The sequence below is a fragment of the Abramis brama genome (assembly GCF_963993115.1).
Source record: "Abramis brama genome assembly, chromosome: 2".
NCBI lineage: Eukaryota > Metazoa > Chordata > Actinopteri > Cypriniformes > Leuciscidae > Abramis > Abramis brama.
This window is the reverse complement of record NC_139964.1, coordinates 15,909,416-15,927,760: the sequence shown is the minus strand read 5'-3', so window position 1 is coordinate 15,927,760 and position 18,345 is coordinate 15,909,416. Positions and strand designations below refer to the sequence as shown.

General features: G+C 42.5%; 1 protein-coding gene across 1 annotated transcript in view; it reads left to right on the top strand.

Annotated features, from left to right (window-relative positions):
* The window catches only part of LOC311077773 (B-cell receptor CD22-like), a 251,511-nt gene that overhangs the window by 49,675 nt on the left and 183,491 nt on the right, over positions 1 to 18,345 (top strand). The gene's annotated exons all lie outside the window — the stretch shown is intronic.

The following is an 18,345-nucleotide window of genomic DNA, read 5'->3' as shown; positions in this document are numbered from 1 at the left end:
GAGTACGAGTGTAAGAGGAGGAAGAGTACGAGTGTAAGAGGAGGAAGAGTGTGTGTAAGAGGAGGAAGAGTACGAGTGTAAGAGGAGGAAGAGTACGAGTGTAAGAGGAGGAAGAGTACGAGTATAAGAGGAGGAAGAGTACGAGTATAAGAGGAGGAGTATAAGAGGAGGAAGAGTACGAGTGTAAGAGGAGGAAGAGTACGAGTGTAAGAGGAGGAAGAGTACGAGTGTAAGAGGAGGAAGAGTACGAGTGTAAGAGGAGGAAGAGTGTGAGTTAGAGGAGGAAGAGTATGAGTGTAAGAGGAAGAGTGAGTTAGAGGACAAAGAGTGAGTTAGAGGAGGAAGAGTGTGAGTGTAAGAGGAGGAAGAGTGTGTGTAAGAGGAGGAAGAGTGTGAGTATAAGAGGAGGAAGAGTGTGAGTATAAGAGGAGGAAGAGTGTGAGTTAGAGGAGGAAGAGTATGAGTGTAAGAGGAAGAGTGAGTTAGAGGACAAAGAGTGAGTTAGAGGAGGAAGAGTGTGAGTGTAAGAGGAGGAAGAGTGTGTGTAAGAGGAGGAAGAGTATGAGTTAGAGGAGGAAGAGTGTGAGTATAAGAGGAGGAAGAGTGTGAGTGTAAGAGGAGGAAGTGTGTGAGTGTAAGAGGAGGAAGAGTACGAGTGTAAGAGGAGGAAGAGTACGAGTGTAAGAGGAGGAAGAGTACGAGTGTAAGAGGAGGAAGAGTGAGTTAGAGGAGGAAGAGTATGAGTATAAGAGGAAGAGTGAGTTAGAGGACGAAGAGTGAGTTAGAGGAGGAAGAGTGTGAGTGTAAGAGGAGGAAGAGTGTGTGTAAGAGGAGGAAGAGTATGAGTTAAAGGAGGAGGAGTATAAGAGGAGGAAGAGTACGAGTGTAAGAGGAGGAAGAGTACGAGTGTAAGAGGAGGAAGAGTACGAGTGTAAGAGGAGGAAGAGTACGAGTGTAAGAGGAGGAAGAGTGTGAGTTAGAGGAGGAAGAGTATGAGTGTAAGAGGAAGAGTGAGTTAGAGGACAAAGAGTGAGTTAGAGGAGGAAGAGTGTGTATAAGAGGAGGAAGAGTATGAGTTAGAGGAGGAAGAGTGTGAGTATAAGAGGAGGAAGAGTGTGAGTTAGAGGAGGAAGAGTATGAGTGTAAGAGGAAGAGTGAGTTAGAGGACAAAGAGTGAGTTAGAGGAGGAAGAGTGTGAGTGTAAGAGGAGGAAGAGTGTGTGTAAGAGGAGGAAGAGTGTGAGTATAAGAGGAGGAAGAGTGTGAGTATAAGAAGAGGAAGTGTGTGAGTGTAAGAGGAGGAAGAGTACGAGTGTAAGAGGAGGAAGAGTGAGTTAGAGGAGGAAGAGTATGAGTATAAGAGGAAGAGTGAGTTAGAGGACGAAGAGTGAGTTAGAGGAGGAAGAGTGTGAGTGTAAGAGGAGGAAGAGTGTGTGTAAGAGGAGGAAGAGTGTGAGTTAAAGGAGGAAGAGTGTGAGTGTAAGAGGAGGAAGAGTACGAGTGTAAGAGGAGGAAGAGTGTGTGTAAGAGGAGGAAGAGTATGAGTATAAGAGGAGGAAGAGTACAAGTGTAAGAGGAGGAAGAGTGTGTGTGTAAGAGGAGGAAGAGTATGAGTATAAGAGGAGGATGAGTACGAGTATAAGAGGAGGAGTATAAGAGGAGGAAGAGTACGAGTGTAAGAGGAGGAAGAGTACGAGTGTAAGAGGAGGAAGAGTACGAGTGTAAGAGGAGGAAGAGTACGAGTGTAAGAGGAGGAAGAGTGAGTTAGAGGAGGAAGAGTGTGAGTATAAGAGGAGGAAGAGTGTGAGTATAAGAGGAGGAAGAGTGTGAGTATAAGAGGAGGAAGAGTATGAGTATAAGAGGAAGAGTGAGTTAGAGGACGAAGAGTGAGTGTAAGAGGAGGAAGAGTGTGTGTAAGAGGAGGAAGAGTATGAGTTAGAGGAGGAAGAGTGTGAGTATAAGAGGAGGAAGAGTGTGAGTATAAGAGGAGGAAGAGTGTGAGTGTAAGAGGAGGAAGAGTGTGAGTGTAAGAGGAGGAAGAGTGAGTTAGAGGAGGAAGAGTGAGTTAGAGGAGGAAGAGTGAGTTAGAGGACGAAGAGTGAGTTAGAGGAGGAAGAGTGAGTTAGAGGAGGAAGAGTACGAGTGTAAGAGGAGGAAGAGTGAGTTAGAGGAGGAAGAGTGAGTTAGAGGAGGAAGAGTGAGTTAGAGGAGGAAGAGTGAGTTAGAGGAGGAAGAGTACGAGTGTAAGAGGAGGAAGAGTACGAGTGTAAGAGGAGGAAGAGTACGAGTGTAAGAGGAGGAAGAGTGTGTGTAAGAGGAGGAAGAGTACGAGTGTAAGAGGAGGAAGAGTACGAGTGTAAGAGGAGGAAGAGTACGAGTGTAAGAGGAGGAAGAGTACGAGTGTAAGAGGAGGAAGAGGAGGAAGAGTACGAGTGTAAGAGGAGGAAGAGTACGAGTGTAAGAGGAGGAAGAGTACGAGTGTAAGAGGAGGAAGAGTACGAGTGTAAGAGGAGGAGGAGTATAAGAGGAGGAAGAGTACGAGTGTAAGAGGAGGAAGAGTACGAGTGTAAGAGGAGGAAGAGTACGAGTGTAAGAGGAGGAAGAGTACGAGTGTAAGAGGAGGAAGAGTACGAGTGTAAGAGGAGGAAGAGTACGAGTGTAAGAGGAGGAAGAGTACGAGTGTAAGAGGAGGAAGAGTACGAGTGTAAGAGGAGGAGGAGTATAAGAGGAGGAAGAGTACGAGTGTAAGAGGAGGAAGAGTGTGTGTAAGAGGAGGAAGAGTACGAGTGTAAGAGGAGGAAGAGTACGAGTGTAAGAGGAGGAAGAGTACGAGTGTAAGAGGAGGAAGAGTACGAGTGTAAGAGGAGGAAGAGTACGAGTGTAAGAGGAGGAAGAGGAGGAAGAGTACGAGTGTAAGAGGAGGAAGAGTACGAGTGTAAGAGGAGGAAGAGTACGAGTGTAAGAGGAGGAAGAGTACGAGTGTAAGAGGAGGAGGAGTATAAGAGGAGGAAGAGTACGAGTGTAAGAGGAGGAAGAGTACGAGTGTAAGAGGAGGAAGAGTACGAGTGTAAGAGGAGGAAGAGTGTGAGTTAGAGGAGGAAGAGTATGAGTGTAAGAGGAAGAGTGAGTTAGAGGACAAAGAGTGAGTTAGAGGAGGAAGAGTGTGAGTGTAAGAGGAGGAAGAGTGTGAGTGTAAGAGGAGGAAGAGTACGAGTGTAAGAGGAGGAGTATAAGAGGAGGAAGAGTACGAGTGTAAGAGGAGGAAGAGTACGAGTGTAAGAGGAGGAAGAGTACGAGTGTAAGAGGAGGAAGAGTGTGAGTTAGAGGAGGAAGAGTATGAGTGTAAGAGGAAGAGTGAGTTAGAGGACAAAGAGTGAGTTAGAGGAGGAAGAGTGTGAGTGTAAGAGGAGGAAGAGTGTGAGTGTAAGAGGAGGAAGAGTGTGAGTGTAAGAGGAGGAAGAGTGTGTGTAAGAGGAGGAAGAGTGTGAGTTAGAGGAGGAAGAGTGTGAGTATAAGAGGAGGAAGAGTGTGAGTATAAGAGGAGGAAGAGTGTGAGTATAAGAGGAGGAAGAGTACGAGTGTAAGAGGAGGAAGAGTGAGTTAGAGGAGGAAGAGTATGAGTATAAGAGGAAGAGTGAGTTGGAGGACGAAGAGTGAGTTAGAGGAGGAAGAGTGTGAGTGTAAGAGGAGGAAGAGTGTGAGTGTAAGAGGAGGAAGAGTGTGTGTAAGAGGAGGAAGAGTATGAGTTAGAGGAGGAAGAGTGCGAGTATAAGAGGAGGAAGAGTGTGAGTATAAGAGGAGGAAGAGTGTGAGTGTAAGAGGAGGAAGAGTACGAGTGTAAGAGGAGGAAGAGTGAGTTAGAGGAGGAAGAGTATGAGTATAAGAGGAAGAGTGAGTTGGAGGACGAAGAGTGAGTTAGAGGAGGAAGAGTGTGAGTGTAAGAGGAGGAAGAGTGTGTGTAAGAGGAGGAAGAGTATGAGTTAGAGGAGGAAGAGTGTGAGTGTAAGAGGAGGAAGAGTACGAGTGTAAGAGGAGGAAGAGTGTGTGTAAGAGGAGGAAGAGTACAAGTGTAAGAGGAGGAAGAGTGTGTGTGTAAGAGGAGGAAGAGTATGAGTGTAAGAGGAGGAAGAGTGTGAGTGTAAGAGGAGGAAGAGTGTGAGTGTAAGAGGAGGAAGAGTGTGTGTAAGAGGAGGAAGAGTATGAGTTAGAGGAGGAAGAGTGTGAGTATAAGAGGAGGAAGAGTACGAGTGTAAGAGGAGGAAGAGTACGAGTGTAAGAGGAGGAAGAGTACGAGTGTAAGAGGAGGAAGAGTACGAGTGTAAGAGGAGGAAGAGTGTGAGTTAGAGGAGGAAGAGTATGAGTGTAAGAGGAAGAGTGAGTTAGAGGACAAAGAGTGAGTTAGAGGAGGAAGAGTGTGAGTGTAAGAGGAGGAAGAGTGTGAGTGTAAGAGGAGGAAGAGTGTGTGTAAGAGGAGGAAGAGTGTGAGTTAGAGGAGGAAGAGTGTGAGTATAAGAGGAGGAAGAGTGTGAGTATAAGAGGAGGAAGAGTGTGAGTATAAGAGGAGGAAGAGTACGAGTGTAAGAGGAGGAAGAGTGAGTTAGAGGAGGAAGAGTATGAGTATAAGAGGAAGAGTGAGTTGAAGGACGAAGAGTGAGTTAGAGGAGGAAGAGTGTGAGTGTAAGAGGAGGAAGAGTGTGAGTGTAAGAGGAGGAAGAGTATGAGTTAGAGGAGGAAGAGTGTGAGTATGAGGAGGAAGAGTGTGAGTATAAGAGGAGGAGTACGAGTGTAAGAGGAGGAAGAGTACGTGTAAGAGGAGGAAGAGTACGAGTGTAAGAGGAGGAAGAGTGTGAGTTAGAGGAGGAAGAGTATGAGTGTAAGAGGAAGAGTGAGTTAGAGGACAAAGAGTGAGTTAGAGGAGGAAGAGTGTGAGTGTAAGAGGAGGAAGAGTGTGAGTGTAAGAGGAGGAAGAGTGTGTGTAAGAGGAGGAAGAGTGTGAGTTAGAGGAGGAAGAGTGTGAGTATAAGAGGAGGAAGAGTGTGAGTATAAGAGGAGGAAGAGTGTGAGTATAAGAGGAGGAAGAGTACGAGTGTAAGAGGAGGAAGAGTGAGTTAGAGGAGGAAGAGTATGAGTATAAGAGGAAGAGTGAGTTGGAGGACGAAGAGTGAGTTAGAGGAGGAAGAGTGTGAGTGTAAGAGGAGGAAGAGTGTGAGTGTAAGAGGAGGAAGAGTGTGTGTAAGAGGAGGAAGAGTATGAGTTAGAGGAGGAAGAGTGCGAGTATAAGAGGAGGAAGAGTGTGAGTATAAGAGGAGGAAGAGTGTGAGTGTAAGAGGAGGAAGAGTACGAGTGTAAGAGGAGGAAGAGTGAGTTAGAGGAGGAAGAGTATGAGTATAAGAGGAAGAGTGAGTTGGAGGACGAAGAGTGAGTTAGAGGAGGAAGAGTGTGAGTGTAAGAGGAGGAAGAGTGTGTGTAAGAGGAGGAAGAGTGTGTGTTAGAGGAGGAAGAGTGTGAGTGTAAGAGGAGGAAGAGTACGAGTGTAAGAGGAGGAAGAGTGTGTGTAAGAGGAGGAAGAGTACAAGTGTAAGAGGAGGAAGAGTGTGTGTGTAAGAGGAGGAAGAGTATGAGTATAAGAGGAGGAAGAGTACGAGTATAAGAGGAGGAGTATAAGAGGAGGAAGAGTACGAGTGTAAGAGGAGGAAGAGTACGAGTGTAAGAGGAGGAAGAGTGTGAGTGTAAGAGGAGGAAGAGTGTGAGTATAAGAGGAGGAAGAGTGTGAGTATAAGAGGAGGAAGAGTGTGAGTATAAGAGGAGGAAGAGTGTGAGTTAGAGGAGGAAGAGTATGAGTATAAGAGGAAGAGTGAGTTAGAGGACGAAGAATGAGTTAGAGGAGGAAGAGTGTGAGTGTAAGAGGAGGAAGAGTGTGAGTTAGAGGAGGAAGAGTGTGAGTATAAGAGGAGGAAGAGTGTGAGTATAAGAGGAGGAAGAGTGTGAGTATAAGAGGAGGAAGAGTACGAGTGTAAGAGGAGGAAGAGTGAGTTAGAGGACGAAGAGTGAGTTAGAGGAGGAAGAGTACGAGTGTAAGAGGAGGAAGAGCACGAGTGTAAGAGGAGGAAGAGCGCGAGTGTAAGAGGAGGAAGAGCACGAGTGTAAGAGGAGGAAGAGCGCGAGTGTAAGAGGAGGAAGAGTGAGTTAGAGGAGGAAGAGTGAGTTAGAGGAGGAAGAGGTGAGTTAGAGGAGGAAGAGTACGAGTGTAAGAGGAGGAAGAGTACGAGTGTAAGAGGACGAAGAGTACGAGTGTAAGAGGAGGAAGAGTACGAGTGTAAGAGGAGGAAGAGTACGAGTATAAGAGGAGGAAGAGTGTGAGTTAGAGTGTGAGTATAAGAGGAGGAAGAGTGTGAGTTAGAGGAGGAAGAGTATGAGTATGAGTATAAGAGGAGGAAGAGTGAGTTAGAGGCGGAAGAGTGAGTTAGAGGAGGAAGAGTGAGTTAGAGGAGGAAGAGTGTGAGTATAAGAGGAGGAAGAGTGTGAGTTAGAGTGTGAGTATAAGAGGAGGAAGAGTTTGAGTTAGAGGAGGAAGAGTATGAGTATGAGTATAAGAGGAGGAAGAGTGAGTTAGAGGAGGAAGAGTGAGTTAGAAGAGGAAGAGTGTGAGTATAAGAGGAGGAAGAGTGTGAGTATAAGAGGAGGAAGAGTGTGAGTATAAGAGGAGGAAGAGTGTGAGTTAGAAGAGGAAGAGTATGAGTATAAGAGAAGGACGAATGTGAGTATAAGAGGAAGAGTGTGAGTATAAGAGGAGGAAGAGTGTGAGTTAGAAGAGGAAGAGTATGAGTATAAGAGAAAGAAGAATGTGAGTATAAGAGGAGGAAGAGTGTGAGTATAAGAGGAGGAAGAGTGTGAGAATAAGAGGAGGAAGAGTATGAGTATAAGAGGAGGAAGAGTGTGTGTATAAGAGAAGGAAGAATGTGAGTATAAGAGGAGGAAGAGTATGAGGATGAGAGGAGGAAGAGTGTGTGTATAAGAGGAGGAAGAGTGTGAGTGTAAGAGGAGGAAGAGTATGAGTATAAGAGGAGGAAGAGTGTGTGTATAAGAGAAGGAAGAATGTGAGTATAAGAGGAGGAAGAGTATGAGGATGAGAGGAGGAAGAGTGTGTGTATAAGAGGAGGAAGAGTGTGAGTGTAAGAGGAGGAAGAGTGTGAGTATAAGAGGAGGAAGAGGGTGAGTATAAGAGGAGGAAGAGGGTGAGTATAAGAGGAGGAAGAGGAGGAAGTGGGTGAGTATAAGAGGAGGAAGAGTGTGAGTATAAGAGGAGGAAGAGTGTGAGTAAGAGGAGGAAGAGTGTGAGTAAGAGGAGGAAGAGTACGAGTGTAAGAGGAGGAAGAGTACGAGTGTAAGAGGAGGAAGAGTACGAGTGTAAGAGGAGGAAGAGTACGAGTGTAAGAGGAGGAAGAGTACGAGTGTAAGAGGAGGAAGAGTACGAGTGTAAGAGGAGGAAGAGTGTGTGTTTAAGAGGAGGAAGAGTGTGAGTTAGAAGAGGAAGAGTGTGAGTATAAGAGGAGGAAGAGTGTGTGTATAAGAGGAGGAAGAGTGTGAGTATAAGAGGAGGAAGAGTGAGTTAGAGGAGGAAGAGCGCGAGTGTAAGAGGAGGAAGAGCGCGAGTGTAAGAGGAGGAAGAGCGCGAGTGTAAGAGGAGGAAGAGCGCGAGTGTAAGAGGAGGAAGAGCACGAGTGTAAGAGGAGGAAGAGCACGAGTGTAAGAGGAGGAAGAGCACGAGTGTAAGAGGAGGAAGAGCACGAGTGTAAGAGGAGGAAGAGCACGAGAGCACGAGTGTAAGAGGAGGAAGAGCACGAGTGTAAGAGGAGGAAGAGCACGAGTGTAAGAGGAGGAAGAGCACGAGTGTAAGAGGAGGAAGAGCACGAGTGTAAGAGGAGGAAGAGTGAGTTAGAGGAAGAAGAGTGAGTTAGAGGAGGAAGAGTACGAGTGTAAGAGGAGGAAGAGTGTGTGTAAGAGGAGGAAGAGTACGAGTGTAAGAGGAGGAAGAGTGTGTGTAAGAGGAGGAAGAGTACGAGTGTAAGAGGAGGAAGAGTGTGTGTAAGAGGAGGAAGAGTACGAGTATAAGAGGAGGAGTATAAGAGGAGGAAGAGTACGAGTGTAAGAGGAGGAAGAGTACGAGTGTAAGAGGAGGAAGAGTACGAGTGTAAGAGGAGGAAGAGTACGAGTGTAAGAGGAGGAAGAGTGTGTGTAAGAGGAGGAAGAGTACGAGTGTAAGAGGAGGAAGAGTGTGTGTAAGAGGAGGAAGAGTACGAGTGTAAGAGGAGGAAGAGTACGAGTGTAAGAGGAGGAAGAGTGTGTGTAAGAGGAGGAAGAGTACGAGTGTAAGAGGAGGAAGAGTACGAGTGTAAGAGGAGGAAGAGTGAGTTAGAGGAAGAAGAGTGAGTTAGAGGAGGAAGAGTACGAGTGTAAGAGGAGGAAGAGTGTGTGTAAGAGGAGGAAGAGTACGAGTGTAAGAGGAGGAAGAGTGTGTGTAAGAGGAGGAAGAGTACGAGTATAAGAGGAGGAGTATAAGAGGAGGAAGAGTACGAGTGTAAGAGGAGGAAGAGTACGAGTGTAAGAGGAGGAAGAGTACGAGTGTAAGAGGAGGAAGAGTGTGTGTAAGAGGAGGAAGAGTACGAGTGTAAGAGGAGGAAGAGTACGAGTGTAAGAGGAGGAAGAGTGTGTGTAAGAGGAGGAAGAGTACGAGTATAAGAGGAGGAGTATAAGAGGAGGAAGAGTACGAGTGTAAGAGGAGGAAGAGTACGAGTGTAAGAGGAGGAAGAGTGAGTTAGAGGAGGAAGAGTATGAGTGTAAGAGGAAGAGTGAGTTAGAGGACGAAGAGTGAGTTAGAGGAGGAAGAGTGTGAGTGTAAGAGGAGGAAGAGTGTGAGTATAAGAGGAGGAAGAGTGTGAGTATAAGAGGAGGAAGAGTACGAGTGTAAGAGGAGGAAGAGTGAGTTAGAGGAGGAAGAGTATGAGTATAAGAGGAAGAGTGAGTTAGAGGACGAAGAGTGAGTTAGAGGAGGAAGAGTGTGAGTGTAAGAGGAGGAAGAGTGTGTGTAAGAGGAGGAAGAGTGTGTGTAAGAGGAGGAAGAGTACAAGTGTAAGAGGAGGAAGAGTGTGTGTAAGAAGAGGAAGAGTGTGTGTAAGAGGAGGAAGAGTACAAGTGTAAGAGGAGGAAGAGTGTGTGTAAGAGGAGGAAGAGTACGAGTATAAGAGGAGGAAGAGTACAAGTGTAAGAGGAGGAAGAGTATGAGTATAAGAGGAGGAAGAGTACAAGTGTAAGAGGAGGAAGAGTGTGTGTAAGAGGAGGAAGAGTACGAGTATAAGAGGAGGAGTATAAGAGGAGGAAGAGTACGAGTATAAGAGGAGGAAGAGTACGAGTGTAAGAGGAGGAAGAGTACGAGTGTAAGAGGAGGAAGAGTACGAGTGTAAGAGGAGGAAGAGTACGAGTGTAAGAGGAGGAAGAGTGAGTTAGAGGAGGAAGAGTGTGAGTGTAAGAGGAGGAAGAGTGTGAGTATAAGAGGAGGAAGAGTGTGAGTATAAGAGGAGGAAGAGTGTGAGTTAGAGGAGGAAGAGTATGAGTATAAGAGGAAGAGTGAGTTAGAGGACGAAGAGTGAGTTAGAGGAGGAAGAGTGTGAGTGTAAGAGGAGGAAGAGTGTGTGTAAGAGGAGGAAGAGTACAAGTGTAAGAGGAGGAAGAGTACGAGTATAAGAGGAGGAAGAGTACAAGTGTAAGAGGAGGAAGAGTGTGTGTAAGAGGAGGAAGAGTACGAGTATAAGAGGAGGAGTATAAGAGGAGGAAGAGTACGAGTATAAGAGGAGGAAGAGTACGAGTGTAAGAGGAGGAAGAGTACGAGTGTAAGAGGAGGAAGAGTACGAGTGTAAGAGGAGGAAGAGTACGAGTGTAAGAGGAGGAAGAGTACGAGTGTAAGAGGAGGAAGAGTGTGAGTGTAAGAGGAGGAAGAGTGTGAGTAGAAGAGGAGGAAGAGTGTGAGTAGAAGAGGAGGAAGATGTGATGTCAAGTCACGAGGATCCACCTGAGAGCGGCATTTCATTCACTTCACCCATACCTCAAACTCGCCGACAACGCAGAAAGGGCCATAATAAGAAGCCTGTACCCAATACTGCGGCAGATGCAATTCTTGGTCTTTTAGAACACATGACTGTTCAATGATAATTGTTTTGTATGAAAAGTTTTTCTGTCCATCGCTGCTACTCTCAAAGTCACATGAGAGAGCAGTGACATGGGTCTTTGTCCACACATACAGAGAAGCTATTGTATCTTCTGGGGGGATTTCCGTCGACTGGACAGTCAAGCAACTACGGATAAGAGTGTTAAGACATTTGCTGGGATCAGCATCTGCACATGTGATTTGCCTTACAGTAAATATGACGAAAGGTATTCGAATCTGGATTATAAAAGAAAGGAACTGGAGACGGATAAGGGCTCATCCTTGCAATCTCCAATTCAGGACCCCAGCAGTTCCTGAATGCAAGAAGCTGTTTAAGCATAGCTAATATTACTCTGTTAGTCTAAGTACTCTATTATATTCTGTAACAAGTATTCTTTTCATTTTTGATTCTTTTAATAAATATTGTTAAACATTTATTCAAAATCATCTGACTGGAACTTGGAATTTTTGAGTACGCTTCACCTTTTCTTTCCTGGATCAGGACGATCCGAACCGGGGGAAAACTACAGAGGGTGAGCATTAATTCTGATATGTGAATAATCAGTATGCACTGTTTGATTGATTGACACGCCTGGCTAAAGAAACAACTTATAACAGGGTTATTGTTGTATAGCAAACACGGTTGAAGAGTACCTAAACAGGTAGACTTATACTACGAAGGGGACATTTATTATATTTATAATCCTTATTATCTTTATAATAAAATACGAATTTGTAGAGACTGATCACCTAACTCTTAAAAGTACGACTAAAGGATAGGCTCTTTAGATACCGCAGGATTATTTATATGTCCTGATAGGATGTAAAATAATTTGGAACGGTATTTCATCGTATAAACTTTTACATGGGGGCTCGTGTCGGTCTTTAAAGAATAAAACCCGGAGCAAATGATGAAAGAATTTAATCAATCAAATTGAATGACCCGAAAAACCTTCGCAAAATAAATAGAGGACGCTCTATTAAAAGAAAAGCGAATCCGCGCGGCAGAACCAAAGAGTATCTGTAAAAATATTGAAAAACAATCCCGTAATAGAGGATAAAAGTTTCCTAGTCTGCATTTCCAAAAATAAAAGACCCAAAATAATTCAAATGGCTCAAATAGCACCAGAGTTAAATGTATGTCCAGCTTCTCAGCAGGAATCCGTTTACAGAATCACTATAACAAAATGTGACAATTTTCAGAAGCAGAAAGCTTCTAAAGAAAAAGAAAGTGAACCCAAACACTTGAAGAAAAAATGAGGGTTATTAAGTGAATCAAAACACTTGCAAAAAATAAAGGAATTTTAGTGAACCCAGACACTAGCAGAAAATGTGGGATTAAGGAGTCGTATAGATTTGTGAAAGTTGCATCACTTGTATGCGACACATGGGTGTCTAAGTTTTCAGTGCGGACTTTCAGCACGGCTTGAATGCTGCTCCCTTCGGGTTGTGTTGTTAGTGGGCATTGGTCTCTTAGCTGCACATGTCATAAGGAAGTGCGAGCAGGTACTTCTGATGAATCACAAAACGACAACAGGGTCGGTGTATCCAACATGAAGTCTTAAAGACATTCCAGCGAATCCAAACAATAGTGAAAAATAGGAAGTTTACAGTGAATTATATCAGTTAGAAAACAAAAATAAATGAATGACATTGGAAATGAAAGAAGACAAAATTGAAATCCTTTTTGAGCCAAGAATGGAAGTAACATACAAGCCAACAACAGATTCTAGTATAGAAGTATACTATGGTAAAACGAGAGTTATGTATGATGCTACGGCTATGCCTCATAGAACACGCAGGGATTCTCATGATACTGAAATTTATTATTCTGATGTGGAAAAACCTGGCCCTGGCGCTCAGAAAAGATTAGACTTTAAAGAAACTGGTCCTGGACTTCAATATATACCGCTGGTGAATGAATTAATTCATACTTTAAATAGTATGATAAAAAAGACCAGACTAAAACTAGAGGTGAGGATACAACCACCGAGGGTGACGACACTGAATGGGATGGTGAAAAAAGTGTAGTGTGTCAGTGGGACGAACCCATCCCACAGCGAAGTAGAGTTAATCAAAGAAATTCAAGACCATTGTCTCGTGAGAGAAAGAGTAGTAGTTATGCTAGAGAACATATAGATCTTGCAGGAAGAAAAACTCTAACAGCACCAGGGCATAATCTGAAAGAGAAGGTCAGAAGGGAACCTGAGTATATGCAGAGAATTTTCTTAGCGGCTACTGGACCGACAGCTGATGAGATTTTAGACATGCCGGACACAAGCCTTAAAGCTAAACAAGATATGCTTGCAGAACAAAAAGACTCTTGTCAGAAAGCTCTGTCATTATTACTGCGTTTGACCCTATCTGAAAATAGAGGAAGAAGTGGTAGGGATCCGATTATGGGTGATATATTTGAACTCAGAAAAGAAGTTTTAAAGGAATCAAAAAACTCTATATATTATAGGAGACCTTTACCAGAAATTACAACAAAGACTGAACTGGTGCAAAAACATGAAGTGTACTCTGAGGCAGAGAGAGAAGGACGATTGCCCAGAGGGGGGCTAGGCATAAACTTAGCTGAGATAGCAGCCTCGTCAGTGAAGAAAGAAAGAATTAGCCCTCAGAATAGGGGGGCCTATAGGGAACAATATGACTATTGTGACGACTCTATATCCAGTGTGTCTGTCTGCTTAGAGGATGACTTTGACCAGGGCTCGGAGAGAAAAAATAGATCGAGAACTAAACATACTATAACAGCTACTGAGATAGGAATGTTTAATGGAATGAAATTGGATCCGAAAGATAACATGAGAAGCTGCCAGAAAATAGTGCAGCTAGGGAAGAGGCTTAATATCAATGATGAAGATATAGAGCTGATGATTAATCAACTATTGGGATTAAATATAGGAATTAATGATGTTTCTCTACATCAGAGGAACATTTCTGGTGAAACTAAAAAAGAATGGTATGAGAAAAGACTGAAAGAAATAAAAAGCACAGGGTTAATACTATTCTGCAAGAATAGGGCCCTTGAAGGAAAAAGCACATCAGAAACTGTAAAAGAACTGTTGTTGTTTGACAAAGATCTCCCAGGTCTAAATAACTTAAAATCTTGGGGTTATGAGACTAAATGGGACGAGTTACAAACTTTTGCTGTGAGGTATGATAGAAGAACCAAACAGGAGACAGAGAAAACAGGCAGTCAAGATTTAAATTTCCAGGGAAATAGCAAACAGCAAGGTCTGAGACGTTCAGAGAGACTTAAGGCTCGAGGCCGTGATGGTCAACTGGGGTCCAGAAATTCTGGGCAGCAGAAATCTTACAGGGAGGAAAGAGACCAATTTGGACCAGCAAGCTTTCAAAGGAGAGGCAGATCTCGGAGCAGAGGAGGGCAGAGAAAGCCTAATTGGGAACAAAGACCTCCATTGAAAAAAAAAATGCAAGTAAGCAAACTAGCTCTACATATGTTTCTAGAGATGAATGGGACAAAATGACTCCTGAGCAACAAAACAAAATCAGAGAACAGAGAGCTAAACAGAAGATGACTGTAGAAAAAACATCCAGTGCTGGTCAGTCTAAGCCTAAATCTGTGAGACTTAACAAATCTGAACAAAGACAAAAATAGGAAATCCTTAAAGGAAAAGCGACCATCCAATCTGATTTAGTTAAAGAACATGAAGGTTTCTTTTCTATAGAATACAATGGTAGGACATTCATTTTAGATACAGGAACTGAGATTAAGCTGTCTTACTGACTTACCTGAAGAGGCCATAAAACAAAAAGGCATGATGAGGGTGTACAGTTTTAATAAAACTCAAGGCCCAATTTATACTAACTGGTATTTGTGGAAAGATATAGCCATTATTCCTAATCAGTCAGAAAACCTAATGACATTGCAAGATGCAACGAAAATTGTGGGTAAAATTGATAAAGAAATAACACTTAGATGGATGAAAATGGTCAACCTTGGACGGGAAACTCATAGAATGGTACAGGAAATCATAGTTGATTGAAACAAATTAAGAGAAATCCTTGAAAACATAAAGGAGGAGCCGCTAAATTTAAAAATGATGTAGGCCTATTAGATAAAGAATATGAATATGAAATAGGACAAAAGGAAGTAGATTTTTTAGGCTTTGCAATGACAGGAATGGATCGTGGACTCTCAAAAACCACCAAAGAAAAACTGGAAGATTTGAGACAAAACAGCCCAAAAAGCCTAAAGAATTTACAAAGCTTCATGGGACACATGAATTTTCTCAGGGATCTGATACCAGGCTATGCAAAATTGGCGAAACCTCTTTATGGAGCCACGAAAGGAAATGAATTTAATTGGAGCGATGAATTAGAAAATATCAGGCTACAATTAATTGACTTGGCATTAGCCTCAGGTAAAATAGCAAGAAGAGAATCGGATCAAAGATTAGTAGTGAGTGTTGAAAATACTGCAGATGAAATTGAACTGGTCTTGTATAATGAAAAAGATAGGAAGAATCCTATACAGTTCATGTCATACACAAAACCTGCTAATCAGCTAAAACAGGAACCTAAATCAGCAACTGACATCTTAGCTAGTATTGCTAAATGTTTGATAGCGATAAAAACCTTAGCTCTAGATCAACTAATAATTGTAGAATCGAAAGGTGAAGGCATCGCACAGCTAGTGAGAGAATCCAAAAACCTAGTCAGTGAAGCTCCTAAGATACATCAATTTACTTGGGCTAAGTGGAGCAAATTGCTGCAAGATACTCAGATAATTTTTGGACAAAGTAAACTTAACAAAAAAGACAAAATAACAGAAATCCCTAAAGGGGCTAATATTTGTTATTTTACAGATGGTTCAAAAGAAAATGAAGAAGTCTGGTGGGGCTTCATAAGGAAAGAAAAAGGAAAAATAGTTTTTAAACAAAAGGGTCAATTGTCTAGTGAAGACTCAGCGCAACTGGCAGAAGTAAAAGCTGTTTTAGAAGCCCTAAGGCATATGAAAGCCACAGCCACGAATAATGGAATTATTGTCTCAGATAGTGATTATGTTTACAAAGCGCTAACTGAGCACGTAGACACTTGGAAACTGAATGGCTTCTGCACAGCAAAGGGAAAGCCATTAAAACAGGACAGTTTGTGGAAGGAAATTGCAATATTATTGGAAGGTGTTAAACCGGTAGTGTTGCACCAAAGCAGTCACACAGTACAGACTACATCAGCTGCCAAAGGTAATGCTGAGGTAGACAAATATATCAGACATAAAACGGTGCAAACAATAAAAATTATTAAAGTTATCACTAAGACAAGTGAAAATAATATTGTTGAAAAACTACACATGGATTTAATGCATCCAAGCTTAGCTTATATGTCAAAGTATTGTAAGGCCACAGGACTCAATATACAGAATCTAAAAGCTACCTATCTTGAAATAAGGAAAAAATGTCCTGAATGCAGAAAGGTCATGAACAGCAGGTTCAATGAGTATGGAAAGATTAAAACAGATAAAGAGAATGATGAAATATCGATGGATTTCGGAGGACCTATTAGGCCAGCTACGAAATTAAAAAACTGTTACTTCTTAGTGATTGTAGATAATTGCTCCAATTTTCTTCAAATATATCCATGCAAACAAGCTACTAGTGCGATTGTCGTACAAGCACTAAGAGAGTGGATCAGATTTCGGGGGCCACCTAAAAGAATTAGGGGGGATGGTGCTCCGAACCTTACAGGACGAGAAGTTGAGGAATATTGTAATAAAATCGGGGTCGAATTGATAAAAAGTGTAAAATATAGACCGGAAAGCAATGGACTAGCCGAGAACGCTGTTAAGAGATGTAAACAATTTTTCGTGAAGAACGAACAACTAGGACAGTGGGATACTTTGATTGACCAATGTACGCATTTTCTAAATTACAGAATCAAACCGAGTGAACTCAAAAGTGAAGATCAACCTGAGCAGGAAAATTTTAAAGCCAATCCATTTAAGGTAGGCGATCAAGTAATTATATTGCATAAAATCAGAGGTAAAAGATTTAGGCATAAAACTGGGACCGTGGACACGGTAACAAAAATCACTTCGAATACTACTGTACAATTAGAAAATAACGGCATTTGGTCCTTGAGAGACTTAATTAAGGCATAATCATGAAGAAAGTGGTATTTGAGTCCATTATTGAATCAAAAACAGGATGGGTCAGGTGCCAAAATGAAGCGTATGAGCTACTAAGAGTCAAAAAATGGCATGAGGACTGCCCTGATGGTACTAATAGTAAATTAATACCATTCACAAGCTGTTGTATTTGTGAAGCAGCGAACGTGGCAGAATTACTTTGGGAAGGTCCGAATGAGTCTCGGCCTACCAAAGCGAGCTTAAAATCACTCCCTACCAAGGGAGAGCATAACCTTTTCTCCTGGTACAATCCTGAAGGTAGAATCGGCCACTGTGCCTTGGGAGAAATTTCAGTATGCGGAAATTGCAGACTAGGTAAACAAAGATGGGTCATTCAAACAATACAACGAGGACAAACGAGTTGTGTCTGCCGAACCTGTAAAACGTGTACAGAAAAACTAATTTTACTAGGCTCAAAATGTTCCTGTAAGTTTAGTGACTCTAAACTGGAACTGTGCAACAGATGTAAAAAACTAGAAGAGCGGCAATGGGTCCAGACTGTCAGTAAGAAAGAGGTCTGGTTAACCAGAAAATCGAAATTAGCCATGGGATGCGTGTCACAGAGTAAAATTATGACAGCATGGATTAGTAATCCGATCCAATTAATGGAAGAAGATGAACAAGCATGGCTATATCGATACTGTGAATTGTCAGGGCTTGGTAGCCCATCCTATACTGATCCTCTGGAGATTGGATCTGTATTAGGTCAGGTACTAGGACAAATCACTTGTTTGGAGGCGTGGGAAAGAGTTGTCTCACATAATCTAAATGAACCAAAGCAAACTATCTTTGTGAAAAGACAGGGACAGTATGAACGCAGCTCAGCCGAACAATTAATTGTTAATGAACTTAAAAATATGAGCTTCCTAATTACAGACTATAACTACGAGACCAGGACATGGGAACTGGGTGTAAGAGAAACAGACATCACAAGAATGTCCAGAAGTCAAATAATTATGACTGGGGAAGCCTGTTATAAGATTAAATATGATGAAAACGATGCATCTATGATTAAAACACTGGTGGTGAAGCTATGTTGTTCCAGGGGTTACATGGGCATCGGCTTTGCCATACAGGGTTTTAATATTGATTGGAGGACAGACGTTAAACCTTTTAAACAAAGGGTCCGAGACTGGCTGCTAAAACAACGATTCTAGGGTCAGACAGGCAATTCTTTGTTCTCTCACCCACAGACCAACATGCCTAGAGGGGGGAGTAGACAAAGATTGAAAAACATCTACAGAAGGCTTGATCAAGAAAAGACGGAACATTTTCAGGAAATGTTAGCGTGGATAAGTATGGCTTTCATTCTTTTTGTATGCATTTTGGCTGGATTCGGAACAAAGGAAACAGAGGAAATCTATACTGTCTATCCTTGTACTAAAATGGAAAAGATAGTTAAATTACACTGCTATAATCAAACAATAATGGTTAAAGGTTCACCTTTGATTTTAGCAGGGATAGTATACAATCCTGAAAATAATGCTAAGCTGATAAGAAACTGGATAGTAGACATAGATCCAGAATACTGGAATTGTACTAGTGAAGGAAGTTTCTTAGAATCAGCTGCAGATTATGGTCCAACAACTGAAAAAGGATTAACTGTAATGAAATGGAATAAACTACAACTACTAAATCAAACACATGTGTTATTAACAGGCCAAGAAATAAATGGTAGTGCAGCTAGAAACATTAGTGTAAAAAACTTTGATCTAGTATGGTGGACATATTCGTATGGAAAGACAATCTCGACTTTAGAATGGAATTGTGAAACAGCCAAAGCAAACATAAAAAGAGTAAAGGTAGTAGACAAAGAGAACCAAGATGATTTAGAAGTGGCAGATGATTTAGAAGTGGCAGATGACTTTGAAGTGGCAGGTGACATGGAAGAAACCAAAGGAAGGGAGTCACCAAAATCAAGTCCACTGACACCTGCAGCGCAACGCGCAGGGCCAAAACCAATAGATCGTTGGCTTCGTATGAGTGAATTC